The 20,230-nt window shown below is 47.3% G+C and overlaps 1 protein-coding gene and 1 pseudogene across 1 annotated transcript in view; one reads left to right on the top strand and one right to left on the bottom strand.

The window, feature by feature from the left end:
- Positions 1-20,230, bottom strand: part of LOC144772297 (uncharacterized) — a 444,202-nt gene that overhangs the window by 255,379 nt on the left and 168,593 nt on the right.
- Positions 2,929-14,922, top strand: LOC144773108 (uncharacterized; annotated as a pseudogene).

The raw sequence follows: 20,230 nt of genomic DNA on the forward strand, positions 1-20,230 counted from the left end.
TGTAAACAGGTCTGTAAATCTTGTTCTTAGGTCATCATATTTGCTGAGCATGCAAACACTGAGATCAAATGTCAGATGCTGTTTTTAGAGGGTGCCTGTTCCGTGCCCCCACCCCCTCTCTCATGCCATGTTGCTGTTGCTTGGAGATGCTCAGAACTCATCTTAGAAATGCACTTTCTCCCACAACAGCACAATTCTGTATTTTTGAGCACTGCTGATTTCAGAAATAACTTAAAATATTTTCCTAAAGAGGGTTTTAGTGCATGTGAAAATATTTTCACCCCCTGAAGGGAAAACTAGCCTCTTTTCCTGTCAAGTGTTTACTGCATGGGACATTTTAGTTTTCACTATGTTAGTCTAAATCTGCATGCTATAGGCCTCATTTTCCTATTCACAGGTTCCTTTTAAACATGCTTGCTTTTGTGCCACATTGTACTTTCACACGGAACCTGCATATGTTTTTGCGTTCTGTTTTTTCCTGGGATTTGGTCTGCGCACCACCGACAAGGTCAAACAACAGTGCCTCTTGCTATTCTTTCTGGCCAGGCACTAGCACCTAAACTTAACACAAGAACTAAGCACACATGTCCTTTCATGTAGATGAGTACATGAGCCTAAAACAGAAACATGGAACAACAGTTTTGAGAGAAGAGCACTGTGTCTGCTGAGATGAAGAGCATTCATCTGTGAATGCTTAGGTATGGGGTCTGCCGGTAATCCCCAAAATCATTCAAATATTCATTTATCCTTAGTAGCAGAGGAGGGGAGGGGTAAGATTACTCTGTCATATAAAATGACAAGACTTTTCATGGTACAGGTATCCTGGGGGTGGCGAGATGGAGCAGACGACGTGAACCCACGCACGTCAGCGTTGTGCTTCCTGTTTCTCGTGGCTCCGCCCACGGTTGCAACGCCTGACGCCGAGCCATGCCTCACGCCGGAGCCCTGGAGCTCCGCTGAAGATCACCAAAAAAGACCACGACGACCCGCTACAACTCGCCGAGACCTGAGACCCGAGACTGAGTCTACACTACCTCTGGTTTGTCTGGATGCCGTGGCTACGGGTCCGATGATCGACGCCAAATTCTGAAACGCCGAATTTTGAGGCGCTCTGATTCCGCTCCACTCGGATCCACACGCAGAGTTAGTGACTCCGCCTTGTTCTCCCTTTTCACCTGTTTTGCTCTGTCCTGCCGAGTTTTGCTCGGGACGAGCTCCGAGTTGCGAGACTTGGCTCTGCGCTGACCCTCCCTACGGAGCCTTGTTATCCTCCCTATGTTCCGGGGAACCAGAGGCATCTGAGGCAACTGAGGCCAGGTGAAGGGGGATAGAGACCAGACTGTGGAGAAGTGAGGGAGCTGAATGGTCTGAAGAGGGGCTGAGGTGAGCAAGACCATTGGGAGAGTTTCCGGGTTATACTCTCACACCCCTTTCCCCTGTGTATCAAATTAGTACAGTAAACGAGGGGGGGGTGTACGAATTGAGAAACCCGGCTTATTTGGCGCAACCGCGAGCTCAAGCTTAATAGATCACATGCAGCTATGGCGGCAAGAGTAAAGGGCAAGCAGGCCAAACTGGAGCTGGGAAGGGAGATACTAAAATCACCAACAGCGATCAAACCCCCACCAGCAGCCAAGGGGGGGGGAGATAAAAAATAGAAGGAAAACTCAACAAAAAAACGCCCTGAAGCAAAAAGCAACGGAAGCTGTCGAGACATACAGACAAAATAAATATAATATCTTGAGTAAATAAGTCGACGAAGATAACGAGGAAGATCAGGAGGAGAGTGAGGAGGATGAAGACGCAGAGACACTGTCTGAACTTTCAGCAGAATTGAGTCTGTTAGTCGTCGGCGAGAAACGTGAGGAGGATGGGAAGGACAAGGAGACCAAGGCAGGCAGGGTGGACAAAGTGGTCAAGGTGGATAACATGCCTTTAGTTAAGAGAATCGAGAGTCAATCAACCCCCAAGCAATACCCTCTTTTCTCTAAACCACTTTTCCAACAGGGGCAATTTTCAAGTACTCCAACACGCAAAGAGATCAACCAAGGGGGGGCAATTGGCATGCCGGAGCGAGATGCTCTTAACGCTGGAGGGAACATAAGTAGCCTCATAACGCCTGGGATGCCAGCGACATCGCAAGGGACGGTGGTAGGCTCAGAAGAAGCAATATCGACGCCACCAATTGTATCAATCAGGGCTTCCCCTTGTGCCGCACTGTTCCAGGCCGACCCTCGGCCTCACCCTCCGGCTCAGCTTATCACAAGCCCAAGCCACAAGCAAATTATGGAAGTTCCAAGCCAAGACTTAAGTCCACAGGTCTTCCAAGTTTTCCAAGATGATGGTCTGTCCATCCTCTCGAATGCCACAAAAGCGAACTCTGTTGAAGACATGCTTGCCACAATCCTCCAGGAACTAAGGGACTTTAAAAACTCCCAGGCTCAGGAAATTTCACAGCTGCATAGTAGGCTCACGAAAATGGAGGAGTGCCTTGGTTATCTCCCCTTGAGAGTCTCTGAAGCTGAAGCTCGGATTTCGTCCTTAGAGGACTCCCTAACGGCAATGCAGAAAGATCTTCTCGTGGCCAACAGAGAGAAAACCCAACTAGCGGAAAAAATGCAGGACCTTGAAAATTACAACAGGAGGTCCAACCTATGACTAGTAGGCATTCCTCAGGGACTGGAAGATAAGGACGTGGTTAAATGGTCAGAGTCCCTCTTGAAAAAAGCCATACCTGAGCTCCAAGGCGACCTAACGATCACAAGGGCGCACAGAGTCCCGGCGCATAAACCCAATAACTTGAAATATCCTTGCACAATTTTGCTAAACTTTTCGGACTTCAGGGTAAAAGAGACAATTTTAAACACTGCATTCTCTAAGAAAACATTCAATGTGGATGGGGCGAATAACTTTCGGATCTTTTCAGACATGTCGGCGGCATCTGCCCATAGACGTAGGGACTTTGTTAAACTGATTGACTCTTTTAAGAGTAAGGGGGCTCAAGCCATGATAGTATAGCAATCTAAACTTAAAGTGTTAGCTAAAGGAAAAACTTTTATTTTCATGATTCTACATGAAGCTCAGTCTTTTCTTGAAGGTCATGGTGCATAATCCGTTGCTGAATTTTCAATTACTTTTAGGGCGGGCCCACGGTGGAGACAGGAAGCACACAAGGATGCAATGAAATGGCATCCAAAAAGAAGAAATATCAGAGAAGGACGGAAGTGGGACACGGGGGGTTACCGCCCACTCTAGGGGAGGGGGGTGAAGGGGGGTGTTGCAGGGGGGAAAAAGAGAGTTCATTTATTAAGAAATTATCTGTTTTAATACTGACACAGCTATGGTATGGACATTGTTAAGTATACCCTTACAGTAGGAGTTTGCTATATGTGATTCTCCATTTGAGAGGTTGCCTTTAGATTATAAGATCTGCGTATTTTCCACAAAAGGGCACTTTAAATCCTGTATCTAATACTTGGCACTTTAGCTATTTGCTTTTCTATGTATGGGTCTCTACATTTCAAAGGCGTTTTTGCACAAAAGGGTGATTCAAATCCGGTAATCTGCACTTGACATTTTAACTTTTTGATTTTTCTCCATGTACAGTTTTCACATTTTAAAAGTATTTTTGCACTCTATATGCTGCTTTTTTTTTGCCTGTTTGCTGTTATTGTACATGATTAATGTTGCTCATCTGCACAAGGCAAGGTTTATAAATCTCCCGAGTATAATTCTTAATTACGTACTTGCTTTTCTTCTATGCATTTCATTATATTGAAGAACAATTAATATGTTGCTGCTCTTTCTCACCTGTTTTGCTACTATCGTACAATTGTGCTGCTTATTTGCTCATCTGCACAGGGAGAGGTTTAGAACAAATAATATGTTGTTCTTTTATGACTATTCGCTGCTATTATACATCTGCGCTGCTCATTGCTCATTTGCACATGGTGAGGTTTAAAACTCTCCTGAATATATTTATTTATTATTTAATATTTATTCTTCTTGTATACGTTTCAATATATTGAAGAACAAATGATATGCTGAAGTTTATCTCTTTTAATGCGAATGGTTTGAACAACGTGCTGGCTAAAGAATCTTAACCCAGATGTTATTTATTTACAAGAAACCCATTATAGAGATCAGGTTGAGTCAGATAAAATCCTTGAGGGCTGGGTTGGCCGCAAAATATCTTCTACAGCTGGGCTGGCGCAGAGAGGAGTGTGTATTCTAATAGGAAGACATGTAGGCTTCTCGCTGGAAGGGGCGCTTATAGACCCCAGGGGTAGATGGACACGGTAAATTAAACCAAGCAAACATAATTTTTGACACAATTTACGCACCAATTCTAGATGACCCTCTGCCACTTTTACAGTTAAAACATGCTGTAACAGGTCTCCCTGGGCCAATATTCTAGGGGGGAGATTTTAATTTTTTACAAAATCCTTTAGTGGACTCCTCCAAAAAAGATCGGCGTCAGAACAAACACCAAGTTGCTATAGCCATCCAAAGCTGCAAACAAGACCTCGATTTCATTGACTACTGGCGATTCTCTAATCCGCTCAAACAAGAATATTTATGCCATTCAGCAAAGTACAACTCTGCATCAAGGTTAGATTTCTTTTTAACATCTTATGGTTTAGAGTTGCATAATTATGTCCATCTACCAAATGCTTTTTCGGACCATGCAGCACTTTGTATGGAGGTAAAATTGGGGCTACATGACGTAAGGCCTTTAAGAAGATGTTTTTTTAACAAACTAAACCTCCTGGACCAACAATGGTGTACAGATATTGAAGAAGAGATCGAGCAGTTCTTTGTACAGAATAGAGGAACAGCCCCATTAAACACGATATGGGACGCATTTAAGGCCACTCTGCGGGGATTAATTATGTCTAAAGAAATACCAAAGCAGAACGCAAGAAGGGAGGAGAAAATTAAATTACAAACTGAATTTACGCAGGCAACCCAAGAACACTACAGGGTTAGATCAGCGCTCTCTGGGCAACAGCTGTCTGAGGCAAAGCGTAGGATGAAGGATTTTTATTACGACCAATAGTAACCTCTATGCCCAAAAGATATATGAGGAGAGTGAATACACAGGGAAACTCTTGGCCTGGCAAGCCAAAGAAAAGCAGGCCCAAAATAGGATAGACCAACTAACTGAACCCATCACTAAATTACACGCTAAAACCACTGCCTCCATTGGTGAGCTGTTTTTTAACACAACAAGGGAGTCTATCAAGCAACTGAAGAGGCTACATCCGAAACCATTGGGGAATTTTTAGAGTCACTCGCAATACCTAAACTAGATGATGGTGGCAAGAAATTCCTGATCGAGGACTTCTCAATGTAAGAATTAGATGAGGTTATTGGGTCTTTCCCCAATGGCAAGGCTAACGGTGATGATGGTCTTCCTATTGAATTAAAAAAAAAAATTGGGGGCACCCTGCGTAAAGAACTTCTGCTTTTAGTTAACTATTTACTTCAAGGAGGACCTTGGTTAGCATTTTGAAAAAAGGAAAGGATAAGGAAAATACATATTCGTACAGGCCCATAAGTCTTTTAAATACAGACTATAACATTTTTACGAAACTTTTAGCGAACCGATTGAACAAAATAGTGGGGTCTCTAGTAGCCCACGATCAGTGTGGTTTTATAGCAGTCAGGCATCTCCATTCGAATACAAAAATGTTATTGGAGGCACTAGATTATTTTAAGACTAATACGGTGAAGGCTCAAATCTGGCTTTTAGATGCGGAGAAAGCTTTCGACCTGGTGTCATGGGACTGCCTTTTTGCTATTTTGCACAGTTTCAATTTCCCGATTGTTTTTATCTCTCTTTTAAAACAACTTTATATGAATTCTAGGGCACAGATTATCATTAATAATACTAATATTGGGACATGTCAGGTCACAAGAGGCACGCGTCAAGGATGCCCCTTGTCGCCAATTCTATTCACATTATTTATTGAACTATAGGCGATTGCAATTAGGGATATAATGACCGACACAGTCCCAGTAGTTGGAATGACAAACATAAAATTATATGCGGATGATATTGCCCTTTTTCTAGATTCTAAACCCTCAAATCAATTAAAAATTTTAAAAAAAATTCTGACTTCCAAAAATTAGGGGGCTACAAGATAAATGTTAACAAAACGGAAATTATCTTAGCCAATTGTACTGTAGAGACTTAATTACCGGAATTTAGGCAGATATACAACACATGCCCAAAGAGATATCTGGGAATATTTATTTCGGACAACTTGGAAGATCTGTATTTGTTAAATTTTATACCTCTGTTAAAAAAGGTTGGGTCTCTTTTAGAACGCTGGAATATATTACCTCTGTCTATAATGGAACAGGCAGCGATAGTACGTATGTCGATTTTACCTCTTTTTAATTTTCTTTTTAGCGCCGCACCATGTGCAATCCAGGTCTCCTTTTTAAAAAAAGTAGATGCCTTGATTTCCTCTTTCCTTTGAGCAAACAAATCTTGTAGGCTTGCACTCAGCACTTTATATCTTCCATCCGCACAAGGAGGGCTGTCCCTTCCAAATATTAGAGAATATTATTTTGCGTCTTTTGCACATCATAGTTTTAGGTTTTTATTTCTAGACGTTCACGAGGGAGACAATTTTTTTATGAAGAAGATGTTGTCAGAATTAAAAATCACTGACCCGGTTAGAATTACGAAAGATCCAAAGAAAGTTCGTTATAAGTTCCTACAGTGGATTTTTAAACAGAAAACTCAGTTTTTGAAATTCTATGGTATCTCTAAAATAGGTAGTACAACGGATTTAATCAATCCCAGCTTTGGAGAAGGGGGCTGTATGGATAACAATATAATAAATCTATGGAAGGAGAATGGCTTTGAGAAAATTGAGGACTTCCTTATGGGGAATAGATGGAAGTCCTGGGAGTAAATTTCTAGACAGTTACACCACTCCTATACAATTTTGAATTGGTCTTTTCTTATGTTTAACGCAGAACTTAAAGAGCTGGATATAGGTAATTTATTTCATAAAGAAAATCTTTCTACAGCATTGAACAATAAAATACAAAAGAAGATTAGTACTTGGATTAAAATACTAAAAGAAAACAACGGGCAGGAATCCTCCATTAAGATCATTGAGAGGTGGAAAAAGAGGGAGGACATTGAAATTAGCAAGCAGGTATGGGACAAGATACATAAATTTAATAAAATCATTTTTCGCGGTGCTAATTTTAAACGTATGCAATTTTATAATAAATGGTTAATTTATAGAACCCCCTCTTTCCTCCACAGTATCTTTCCCCAAGTCGCCGACAAATGCTTTCGATGTGAAGAAAAGGGCACCTGGAAGCATATCGTCTGGGAGTGCTCTAAAATACAGATATTCTGGAAGGAAATAGAAAAATACCTCTCTATTGAGTTCAAAGCCATTATATCATTCGATGAGTTAATCCCGGTCCTAGGCTGCTCATCGAGCCACACTCCATATGATGAGTCCCTATTTATAGCCTCTTTAATAGCTAAATCCCTTATTTTGCAGTCCTGGAAAACAGAGTTAGTACCAACCTTTCAGGCATGGAAGGTAAAATTACTACAAATCCAGGGCAGGGAAAGAAAATATGCACTGAGATCAGGGGCCCTTAAGAAATATGAGAAGTACTTGAGTTTGTTTGAATCCTAGCTTGTTTTCTGTCGATATCTAATTTTAACCACATCTTCTTAAACATCAGTCTGCTAGATTGTTTTTTATTATACACATTGCACTTTATAAGTAAGTTTCGAATTCATGAAATCTGAACACGTTTCTGTATTTATGTGTCATGTAAACGATTTTTGTACTGTATTACTCCTGCTACAAATGTGTCATGTAATGATTATTCTGTCTTTATGAACTCTCAATAACATTTTTTAAAAAAAAAAAGACTTTTCATGGTAGATGGATTATTAACCATGTAAACAGTATTTTTATTATGCATCTGTTGTCTAATTGTGGCACGTATACCTCATTTCAAAGCACATTAATTTTAATAGATATTCTAAAGCTTCATTTCACCTGGTTATCTTATTGTGGACAAGTACGAGTGCTAGAGTGAAAGGGTGTGTCCTGTTATCGCGATCCCTGAGAGGGTCGAGAGTTTAGTGTTCTCTTGTTTCTCTGGTAAGGTTATGAGGACAAGTGAGGTACTATAGCTTGTTGGACTCTGGCTCATAGATACTGAGGTGGTTTGGGGACTCAATCCTTAACTGCGGATGTTTGGTCTGGTACTTACTTGTGGGAACTCTGAGAAGTGCTTGTCTACAATACCCTTGCACCCTTTTCCCAGAGACGTCCATGGTGTTAGGGTTTTTCCTCCACAGTAATTAGGCAGCACCTAGTTTTGTTGGTTTTTCAAGCTTGAATATCAAAAGGTGTCTACCCTGTTTGTGCTACACCTTGAATTCTTTTCTAGTTAGCTATGGCTCAACCCGGGGCTAATAATGTTAATTGCCGTCTGGCAGTTACTCAATATTTACGTCCACGTAGAGTCCCTAATGCAGGACTTCCTGTAAGTTTTGTAGTAGAGGCAGACGCCTCGTTTCACTATGAGGTTTTTATTCAGGGGTCCCTTTTTCAGCTGATGATAATATTTTTCATGACTATACGGTGCCTCAGGCACCTGCAGCTTATTGTCCCTATAAACTGAAATTTCTCTTACAGTTAGGAACACCAAACTTGGTTTAATGGCACCCTTCCCCATGTCCTTTGGACAGTTCAAATGGGCCCCTTAAATTAAGTAATGATGGGGCGACACAGCCAACTTTAGCTAGCTATACCCCATATCCGGATTTGAATGCTATCAATTTAGTTCAGACTAGGGGTGGGCGGAAGTGTAATGGACTTTCACAGAGAGGAACGGAAATTGAACCAATTTCCGTGCCTCTCAGCAAATTTCTGTTACGTGGCACTCGCCTGCCTGCCTCCCGCCCACCTCCCGCCCGCAATATTAAAAAAATTAAAGAATGTAATAAACTTTAAAACAATTACCTTAACGCAGGGACATCTCTCCCTGTCTGTCGTGCCTTCTTGAAAATGCACATGCACGGGAGCGTGCACATACGCATTACTCGCTAAGAATGCGCATGCGCAGGCTCCCGCGCATGCGCAGTTTCAAAGAAGACGGCGCGATAGACAGGAAGAGATTTACCCGCGTTAAGATAAGTGTTTTAAAGTTTATTTCAGGCTTTAATATTTTTTATATTGCGGGCGGGCAGGAGGCGGGCGGGAGTTGGGCGGGAGGAGGGCGGGCGGCGGGCAGCCAACTTCCGTTCCGCCCCGGAGTGTGCGGAAATTTACCCCGTTTTTCCGCCCTCTTTTGTGGAAGGCGGAAGGGCAAATTTCCGCACATTCCAGGGGCGGAACGCAAATGTCCGCCCACCCCTAGTTCAGACACGTGCTTCATATAATAACAGCCAAAGTCACCGAGAAGATCGTCAACAACCAGCTCACGAACTTCATAGAATCCAACTGGATCCTCGACACTTCCCAATCCGGATTTCGCTGCAACCACAGCACCACGACCGACCTCCTTGCCGCCATGGATGACATCAGCATGCTCCTCGACCAAGGCCACATGGCAACCCTCATCCTACTAGACCTCTCAGCATCCTTCGACACTGTTTCCCATTGCACACTAGCCGCCAGACTCCACGACGCCGTCATACAGGTAACTGCCCCAGACTGGATCCGATCCTTCCTCACCGGTTGAACTCAAAGAATCAGACTCCCGCCCTTCCTCTCTGAACCCACATAGATCAGCTGCGGAGCACACCAAGGATCCTCACTCAGCCCCACGCTATTCAACATCTACATGGCCTCCCTCGCTACCATCATCGGAAAACATGGACTTAGCATAGTATCCTACGCCGACAACACCCAGCTCATCCTCTCTATCACAAAGTAACCCGACATCACCAGACACAGTTTCCAGGAGGGAATGAAGGACGTCACATCCTGGATAAGCAGCAGCTGCCTGAGGCTCAACTCGGATATAACGGAAGTCCTGGTCCACGGATACACCCCCTCCTTGTGGAACAACATCTGGGGGCCCACTGCCCTCGGCAACCCTCCCACAACCACAGACCACACCCGCAATCTCAGCATCATACTTGACTCGTCCCTCACCATGAAATGTCAGATCATGCTGTGTCTTCTGCGTGCTTCAATAATCTCCGCATTCTCCACAAAACCTTCAAATGGATCCCCCCTGAATACTGAAAGACTAACACCCACACACTCATAACCAGCAGACTACGGGAACACTTGCTCCTTCGGAGTCAACAAATCTCTACTCCAGACCATCCAGAATGCTGCAGCCAGACTCGTCCTCCGCGTCCAACGACAAGACCACGTCATGCAGCACCTACGAGACCTTCACCTGCTCCCCAACAAAAAGAGAGCGACTTTCAAGCTGCTCACTCATGCCTACAAATCCCCAATACCTCAACAAAAGGATCTCCTTCTAGGCACTCAAGAGAAACCTCCGATTCACCGAACTAGCCCTGGCCAAAGTCCCTTGCATTCGCAGATCCAGAACGGGAGGAATAGTCTTCTCCTACATCGCGGCCAAGACCTGGAACAAACTCCCCCTAGGCATCAGACAACCACCCACTGCAAGCCTTCAGGAAGAGCCTCAGGACCTGGCTCTTCGGATGAGACGGAGCTACTACCATGAAGAAGGTGATGACAAGCTGGAGTTAGTGGATGCACTGCACTGCAGTGCACTGCAATCCGTGAATAATGCCCTGATAAGGGCGCTAGGTCGCTTCACGGGACAGCTGCGTGTGTTTGCACGCCAAGAAGGCTGGCAACCCGAACTTCCTCCAGCCAACAATGAGGCAGGCCCATTAAAAAAGGGCAAGGCCAAGAGTAAATCACAGCCAGAGGTGCATGGAGAAGCTTTTGAAAAGCTAAGGCGCAAGTGAGAGACTGAACACGATTATAGTGCCAACCCACAGGGAGAGTCCGCTCAGTCTCGCAGCCCACAGTATGCAGAGGCCCTGGACTCATTCTCCTCTTCCCACAGTGAGGACAGTGATGAGGGTGAGATGGCAAGACCCAGTAAGAAGAAACGGCTCCGGTCCAGATCCCTCGGAGGCTCCAATTCGAGCCCTCCAAAATAATTCACCCCAATGTGTCCTGTTGGGTTCTCCCTCCAGTGGTTGCGGAATACCTACAAATCCATCTATGGCGGAGCGTTGATAAAGAGCTACATGCACGCCTCCACACGGAGTGCCCCCGCCAAGACCTGTGAGTAAGATTGCAGACACGCCAGAGTTAGACCCTACCATGGTCACTTTTATGATAAAATACGCAAGAGATCCAAAAAAGTGCATGGATCGCTCATGCCGACGTGCCAAGATAAACTACTTGCAATGACAGGACCTTTGATTAAGATCTTAGAGTTAGCATACTACGGCAAAGAATCCAACTCCCCAGTGAATACTGACGATCTGATTGGCTGGGCTCAGCAAGCAGTCTGCATGTTGGGGAACACCACTGCGCCATCTCTATGGAGTGCTGGAGATCTATCCTCATGAGAATAGATCCTAAACTCAATTATTGTTAGAAATGGGATCCCTGGCTGGCCAGGGCTTGCGCCAAAGTCAGTCAGAGACCACTACTCCTAAGTCAGGGCAAGGGAGTTACACGCCAAGATAACCCCTGCTCACCCTCTAGGTAACGTGGCGCGAGCAGCAAGGTTAAACCTGGAGGCGATGTGAGTTAAGTATTTGCGCACGCACCCCAGCAACAACACCCAAGGCCCACCACAAAGGAAACTCCACAAAAGGTTATATATAAAAATAGCCTTTGTATTACACCAAAACCCATTAGATAAAAACACACACTTTACAATGTGCCAACAGGCACGGGCAGAATTTACAGGGAATATGTACAAGACAGAGCCACCAGGACCACTGTCAGGAATCAGCACTTTTAGAACTTAAAATACTTGGTAGAATTAGCACTTAGAACATGGAATATAAATCACTGTAGCACGAAATAGAACATAAAGCACACAACCAGTAATCACTGGTAACAGGTAAGTACCACCTACGCAATCCTAACCACCTTAGGAACAGGTCACGCAGGGAACTAGGACCTCACTAGCACCACCTGTACTAGCAAGAACAACCACTTAAGTATCACAATACCTGTAGGGGTATAAGCCTGGGAATAAAACATATAATTCATAAACATACATTCAGCGGTGTAAGGAAGGAAAACACGTGATGCATCAACAACACATTCAGAGGTGTAAGAACAAGGCACATGACGTATAAAAACACATTCAGAGGTGCAGCAAAAGAACAGTTACGCCAAACTCACATAAGTCACCACCTGTGACTGTCCATGGGCCAACTGGCCTTGTTGGGGCTAGGACGCCCTGTGTCCAAGTGTCAGGGCCTACACGTGGCAGTTGCTCACTAAGTGCTGGGCAACTGAAGTAACACTGGTGGGGACAATGTTTGAGCCTTCCAGGGCTCAAGAACAACAATGGGGCCAATGTGGGAGCCTCGCTGGGCTCTAAACAAATGACTGGCCTCTGGGAGCCTTGCTGGGCTCAACAACAATAATGGCACTCGAGAGCCTCTCTGAGCTCTAAAATAAATGTGGCTGGGAGCCTCTCAGAACCAAATGTGCCCCCACAAGCCTCTCTGGGCTCACAAAACCAGGAAATGCCACCTGGAGCCCTCGTGGCTCTAAACAACAACGGAGCCTCGTGGCTCAAGCCAACTACTGCCCGCGTTGGTGGAGTGCAAAAATGCCCCTAGGAGCCTCCGTGGCTCTAACTCTGCTCTGGCCTGCTCGTTGGAGTCCCACTCGGGGGACTCGGAACCAGGATTTGCCCCCGGGCCCGGGGGGGGGTGCGGAGACACCGTTGGAGCGGCCCGCTGCCACTCGGGGCCGCTCAAGGACTCTGCCCGGGATTTCACGACCACCAGCGCCCCAACACTTCGAGCCAGCAATGCGGGGGGGGGGCGGGCACCGGCAATGTGCCCCGACGCCTCCCCCTCCTGGAAGACCCAACACCGCGTGGCCCCACTCACCGGGACTTGGCGCGGGGACTCCTCTCCCTTGCTGCTTCCCGAGCCGGCTCCTCTGGCTTCGTCTGGTGTGGCGGCCTCCTCCTCACCCGGTCCCACTTCTGGGGCCGGGTACTGGCAGCGGGCGGGGCTCTCTTCCTCAGGAGAGCCCCGCGGGGGCACCAGCAAGCTTCTCCTCGGCTCCGGGATTCCTCTCCTCTTCCCAGGCTGCGGGGGCGGGACTTCCGGCCAGGCTGCTCTGCAATTGGCCAGCCTGACAACCACTTCCGGGTCGTCGCAGGCAGCGTGGCGGCCCGGCGGTGGACACAGTCGCAAACGCCGGGTGGGCACCGGCTTTCTTTGTAAATAGGTAGATTGCGGCAAGGCAAGGTCCCTGGCGGGGTGGGCACCTGCCAGGGGGCTTTAAAATCGGCAATTAAAGCGGGCAAATGCCGGGTGGGCACCGGCTGTACACAAAAGCACTCCCCAGCGCTAGGACCATAAATAAAGCGCTCTCAAGCGCTTAAAGGCGAATAAAGCGCTTCCAGGCGTTCCAAGCAAAATAGAGCTCCAGCAAAGGTCTGGAGACAGGTAGGGGGGCAAGGCTGGGCCCAGAGCCAGCTCATTGGGTCTCCAGGCAGGGAGACAATCCAAGTGGCGGTCCTCCTGGCCCCCGCAACTGCAGCAGCCCCCTCAGGCAGGATCCTGGAGCAGAACAGAACAGTTTGTGTGGGGACACAGCCCCATTTTTATACACCACATTCCTTTGTCTTTATCACAGGGTGAGGGGAAGAACGAGCCGCAGCTGGTTGGTGAGCACCCTTGATGGGCTCAGCCCCTCACTCTATTCACTGGCAGGGCTAGGGTCATTAGACGCACCACAGGGGGCGGAGCCAGCATTGTGTGGGGAAAACCCAGCCCCATTCAGGAACCAGGTGCACTCCTCCCCACCCATCAGCATGCTAATCTCCACACTTACCACTGGGCAGACCCATCATGACTCATGGAGCCGGGCATCCCAGCCAGCTCCAGCCAATCACACGCCAGACACATTTTACACTAATATGCCAACTCCTAGAAGTGGCACCTCCACACACGACACAATCATGCCACATACATCATTGCGAAGCATTCAATCACACGAGTCCGCACATGCCAGACTCGAGCCTGTACACCCCACGCATCAGGAACTACCAGGGACCCATACATTCCCCATGCATTCCTATGGGAGGGCAGGCCTATCTCACCACACGCACTCAGAGTGCGCACGCACTTTCCACTGGGACACAGTGAAAGTGCGCAGAAATCAAAAATCACTACCTCCAATTCACATTCACAAAGCAAAAAGTTTAGGGGTGAACCTGCCAGAAGGGCCAAGTCCAACAATTATCTATCCAAATCGGAAGCCAGCCCAATGGCTGGCGGCCTATTATTTGGGGGTTCCTTCATTAAGGAACTCTCCAGATTTTGTGCCACCTACTCGACTATAGACAAGACCCAAATGTTCCTAAAAAGAGTTTTCCAAGAGGGGCCTTTTTGTCAGGGCCGGGCGCTATGGAGGGCGTGCGCCAGGCTGAAGTCCTTACCAAAGCTCTCAACAAGGATTCTATTTCCACAGCAAAGGTGGTTGGTATGAAGACCAACCAGATCCCACCTTCTATCCCACTCGACCCAGAGGAGGCCATCCCCGATTCCGCCGCAGATCCAGACGCGGAAAACAGAATACAATCCAGGACACAGGATATACCGGTAAGAGTTATTCCCTCCTCGGAAGTGATATTGGGCGGGGAAGCATGGACCTATTCATGGACAACTGGAAACACATATCCATGGACCCATGGGCACTGGAGACCATTTAGGGCTTCAAACTGGAATTTTACGAATCTCAAATTCAGTCTGGCCCCCACAGACAAATGTATTTTTCCCAAACAGAACACGTTTTTTAGACTCAGACATTCAAACTCGCCTAGCGAAAGGAGCATATGCCTGTGAACCCCACACCTCAAAGGGTTTGTGAGCGCCATCTTTCAGGTTAAAAAGAAGGGCAGAGGTCACCGGCTAGTCCTAAACCTCAAAGATTTCAATTTCTGGACAATGTACAGACATTTCAAAATGGAAGGCATTCACTTGCTAAAAGATATTCTACAGGAAGATGACTAAATGGTTCGTCTGAACCTGAAGGATGCCTACCTCTCCGTCCCCATATTCCCACCTCACAGACTGTTTTTACAGTTCATATGGCAAGGACAGTGCATGGAATTCAAACCCCTTCCATTCTGTCTCTCTTTGGCCCCGTGGTGTTTCACCAAATGGATGAGACCACTGGTAGAAGCGCTGAGGGCTCGAGGAGTACGCCTAATTGTGTACCTAGGCAACCTCCTGTTGATGGCCCAGGACCCTTAGACACTGACGACTCACCTATCATGGACTATACAACTTCTTCAGAGTCTGAGATCACTGCTTGTGAGAGGCTGGCTTGGTATATGGTGTACACTTATGTAAGTGGGCACCCTGCACCAATCCAGACAACCTGTATGGTGAGTTTAGTGGTATTAGACAACCTTAGAAAGCTCTCTAAGTGGTAGCTGTGGAGAGCAGCCTTCAGGTTTAGTCCAGGAGTGTAAAGCAGCTTGTTTCACCAGAACGTAATCTTACAGGTATAGATTAAGTGAAAAAGAACCACACACTGTATTTATAAAAATATGTATTTATTATAGAACACTCACTAACACATACAGAAATGTCTTAATGGGAGATATACACAGTGCACACAATACTTTTCAATAGAAACAGGTAAGTAGCACGAAATATACAGTGCAGACCAAACCATATACTAAAATAGTAGAATGCTAACCACGACTCGACTCAAGACTATACCCAGAAGACATAAGTAAGTAAAAAGAAACCCCACAGAGGCCGTGTGCAGAGTGGGAACATGACCGCGGACACAATTCAAGTCAATGAGTAAGTCGCTGTTGCAATTTTAAAGAAGAAGGACCCTCCCCAGTGGACCTTGAAACAATTCCATGGAAGACAAGGTTAGAAAGTCACCCTACTTGTAGATACCAGTGGATACCCTAGGACCCAGGATACCGACACCAGGGAAGCTGGGTGCATTATTGTGAAGTGGCGTCGGAAACCGTTGTCAAACCCGATAGAGGACTCCAGGAAGATGTTGCTGCTGGAGAAGGTGAAAGTGTCCAGTGGACCCCAAAGGTGGATTCAGGAGGAGAAGTAACTGCAAGCAGAGGGGACAGAGTCTATGCCACTCAGGAGTGACCAGGAGGCACGGGAGATGAATGCCCACCAATGTTAGGTGCTGCAAGAGAGATGATGGTGACCTTGGAGCTGCAGCTGTGAGGACCAGGCAATGCTGTGGAAGACCAGGAGCTTTTCATGAGCTTTCCCACGTGAGATGTCGAGAGTTGAGGGGTCGATGTATGTCGGGAGCACCAACAAGCCTTGGCAACTGCAAACAACGTGGAAAGCGAAAAAGGTGCAGTGTCGAGACCAGCAAGGTCCAGGTGACTCACCACAAGCAGGGGAGTCAGAGCAGGCCCGAGTAATCAGGATAGCCTAAGAAATAAAAGGAGACCCTTTTTTGACTGGTAGTCTCCCTGTGTGTTTCTCATATATATAATTTGGGGTATGGAGACTACAGGGTAGGTAAATATTGTCCCCAAGACCCTCTTATGTAAAATTGTATTTTGGTGACCCTCAGGAGGACCCAGAGGCCTAAGGCACTGCAGTGGCAAGAGGACCTCAAGCCGCTCACCAAAGATGCAAGCCCACGGTGCAAGTGATGTGGTGAAGACATAGATCTTGGTCACAGGAGATGCTTGAGGTTGAGGCTACTCGGAGCCCGAAGATCTTGGTGGAAGGAAGCCAACAAGCCTTTGCAACTGCAAGTTGATAGGGTGCACAGGGGTTTGGTTCCTGCAGCTCCGAAGAGGAATACTGGCCTCAAACTTGGTGAGAGGACAGGGCACGCCTTGAGGGATGTGAAGGACTATGACTTGTGTTGCTGAGCCTTTTGGAGTCCGTGGGAGCCCAGGATCAGCAGACGGGTCAGCTGAGCTGTGGTACTTCCAGATGCAGAGAAGTGACTCCTTCACTTCAAGGGAGATTCCTTCAGGTGTCTTGGATGACCACAGGCCTTGGAAGGTTCCTGTATGATGCACAGGCAAGGACGGTGCAGCAGACAAGCAGGGGAATGAGATCAGGAGCAGCAGGATGCTTTCCAGTTGCAGTCTTGATGCCCAGAGCAAATTCCAGAGTGTCCAGATGGTCAAAGAAGTGGTATATTAAAATGAATCTTGTCCCACTACAAATCTAGGGACCCACCCACAGGTAAGCCTTTAAGTACCCTAAGGAAAGAGTTGGGACGATTCAAGGCTCCCTCCCAGGGCAGGGGTCGGACAGTGGGTAGGATATTCCCATGTCCTTTGTCCAGTTTCGCGCCAGAGCAGGAGCCATCGGCTCCCTGAGCTGGTTTGAACTGGACTATGCAAGGAGGGCACCAAATGTGCCCTTCAAGCAGACTAAGTGGTGCTGGCCAGTGGCCCCACCCTGTCCCAATACACTAAACCCTGTCTGAGAGGTGGTCACACCTCCCTGTGACAGGATAACTATAGTTCTGCCTCCCCTGCTCGAGCCAGGCTCAGCAGCAGGGGGGCAGAATTGTATCTCTAGTCAGCATCATCCATGTTGTACTGCCTGGGTCTGGGAGTCCTGAGGGTCTCCCAGAGGAGCTTTACAGTGCATGGACTCATACCTCCCACACTGTTTATGGTGTGGGGGTATGATTCCAACATGTTTGATACCAAACATGACAGGGTTTGTTACAGCCAGTTTAGAGATGGTCATCGCGTAATGACGCATGGCCACTCTATGTATTGTAATGGCTAATGCACTGACAACCCAGGAGAAGGGACTCCAAAGGTTGTAGGGGTGTCCTGCTCATACAGGTGCGCTCTCACACTTAGAACCAAGCGCCCTGCCTTTCCTACACTGATCAACTCCCAGAAGTCAGTCCTGTCACCAACCCAGCAAATGGAATTTATGGGTTTCCAGATAGATTCAGTCCGAGCGCAATTGCTGTAGGAGAGTAGGATCTGCTTCTTATGGTTACCCCCACTTTTTGCTGATGTTTAACTGTTTTTCAACTTTAGTCTGGCTGGGGCCCTGCTATCCAGGACCCCAGCCTAGCTGCTTCCTCTCTAAATTGATTCCATGTACTATAGGTACACTCCAGTTTGGTTACTGGCGTACCCTTGTTTGTCCCTAGTATATGTACACTAGGTACTAAGGGCATAGGTACCCCAGAGACCTACCAGGGGCTGCATCATGTATTATGCCACCCTTGGGAAGCTTTCCAAAATGACACCACAGGACTGCTACTGCAGCCTGGGTAAGGTGGTGCATGCACCCCTTACTAAGATATAGGTTACCTGTCCTGGCAGCGTGGGTAGAATTCCACCCTTCTAGAGGGAGAGACATGTACACACCGGTCTGCCCGGTAATAATTTAAAAGAGCCCTGGCATCACACAATGGATGCTGCAGCAACAGACACGAGTTTGGCCTCCTGCTGCTGGACAAAACTCCGGCAGGGGAGGCCTGGACAATAGGTTTACTGTCACAGGGAGGTGTAACCACCTCCCAGACAGGCTTTAGTGTATTGGGGCTGGGTGGGTGCACTCCAGGAGTGCTTTGAAGTCTGCACTGGGGGCACATTTGGTGTCCCTGTGCATAGTCCAGTTAAAACCGGTTGCAGGAGTTACCATTCCCTGCTCTGGCGCGCAACTGTACAAAGTAAATGGGTGCAGCCACCCCTCTTTCCAGACCCTCCCATAGGTGGGTCCCTAGAGTATGTGCAACCCCTTTCTTAGGTATAAGTAAGGAACCCCTGGCAACATGACTGGAGATTACACCTGGACAAAACTCTGCTACAGAAATCCCGGAACTTCGACGCTCTACTAAAGACTAGAGGACGGAAGAATCTCCCTTGGTTCAAGGAGTGACTCCCCTGCTTGGCAGGCACCAACAAAGCATTTGCCGGTCTGCATCTCCATAGCTCCCGCCGGACTCTGAAGTATTTACAGCACAGGAAGAGGATTTCCAGACTTTTCAGAGGTCGACCCGAGTCCCCAGCAAAGCTGAGACCCGCAGCCCTCACGAGTGACGTGGAACTGGAACTCCTGGACAGCGTGCACATTTGCTAGTGCATTGACTTCTCGAAGGTTCTTGAAGCAGTGCTGTGGGTTACTCGTAGCCCATGCCCTGAGCACCATCTGCACCAAAGATTGTGGGCCTACACTCCACGAGTGTTCCGTGAGCCCGCTTCTTGCATTTTCACTTCAGGCCCCTTTGTGATCCCTAGCCCGTTGACTGGTGGGTACCTATGAAGGCAACTCTGATTTTCCTTGGGGTTCCCCGGTTGCTCCAGACATGCCCTGACTCCCCATTGCGTGCCTCCCTCGGACCTTGCTGGTCCGCACCAAAGCATTTCTTTGCCTTCTGCGTGGGTTGCTGTTGCCAAAGCTTGTTGGGTCCAATATGGGCACCGACACCGCAGCACTGGACATCCTTCGTGGGACAGCTCGATTCCAGATCCTGGTTATCGTCAACGCCTCCTGGTGCTCGAGGCTGAAGAGTCAAGCTTCACCTCCTTCACCTGAAATCACCCGACATCGGTGGGCATCCGCCTATCGTGCTCCTGGTCACTAGCTAGTGACCCAGACTCTGTCCCCTCTGCTTTCAGGTTCTTCTCAACTTCGATCCAGGCTTGGATCACACCGGACACTTTCCTCTTCGACGGCAGCAGCACTGTGCAGCAGATCGCCATTGAAAACTACGACGATTCCCGACACCAAAAGACACCTATGCACCCGGCAAATACTACGGTGCTCCCATGGGTGTTGGCCCTAGAACTCTTTAAGTCTAAAGGGGTTTGCTCAAAGTCCTCTCTTAAGTGTCCTTAATCTTGAAATTTCCAACCATGACTTTCCCCATAGAAGTTAACGGTGAATCGCGGCTGTGTTCTCACACTGCATTCATCCCCCGTGGGTCCCCTGTGTCACTATCTTGCGTGGTTCCTTGTGGTCCCAGCGATTCTACAGGCTCTAGGCCTTGTGTCTAGTCAAGTCGTGGTTCTGTGGAAAAGTAAA

The sequence above is a fragment of the Lissotriton helveticus genome, chromosome 8 (assembly GCF_964261635.1).
Source record: "Lissotriton helveticus chromosome 8, aLisHel1.1, whole genome shotgun sequence".
In the NCBI taxonomy this organism is placed as follows: Eukaryota; Metazoa; Chordata; class Amphibia; order Caudata; family Salamandridae; genus Lissotriton; species Lissotriton helveticus.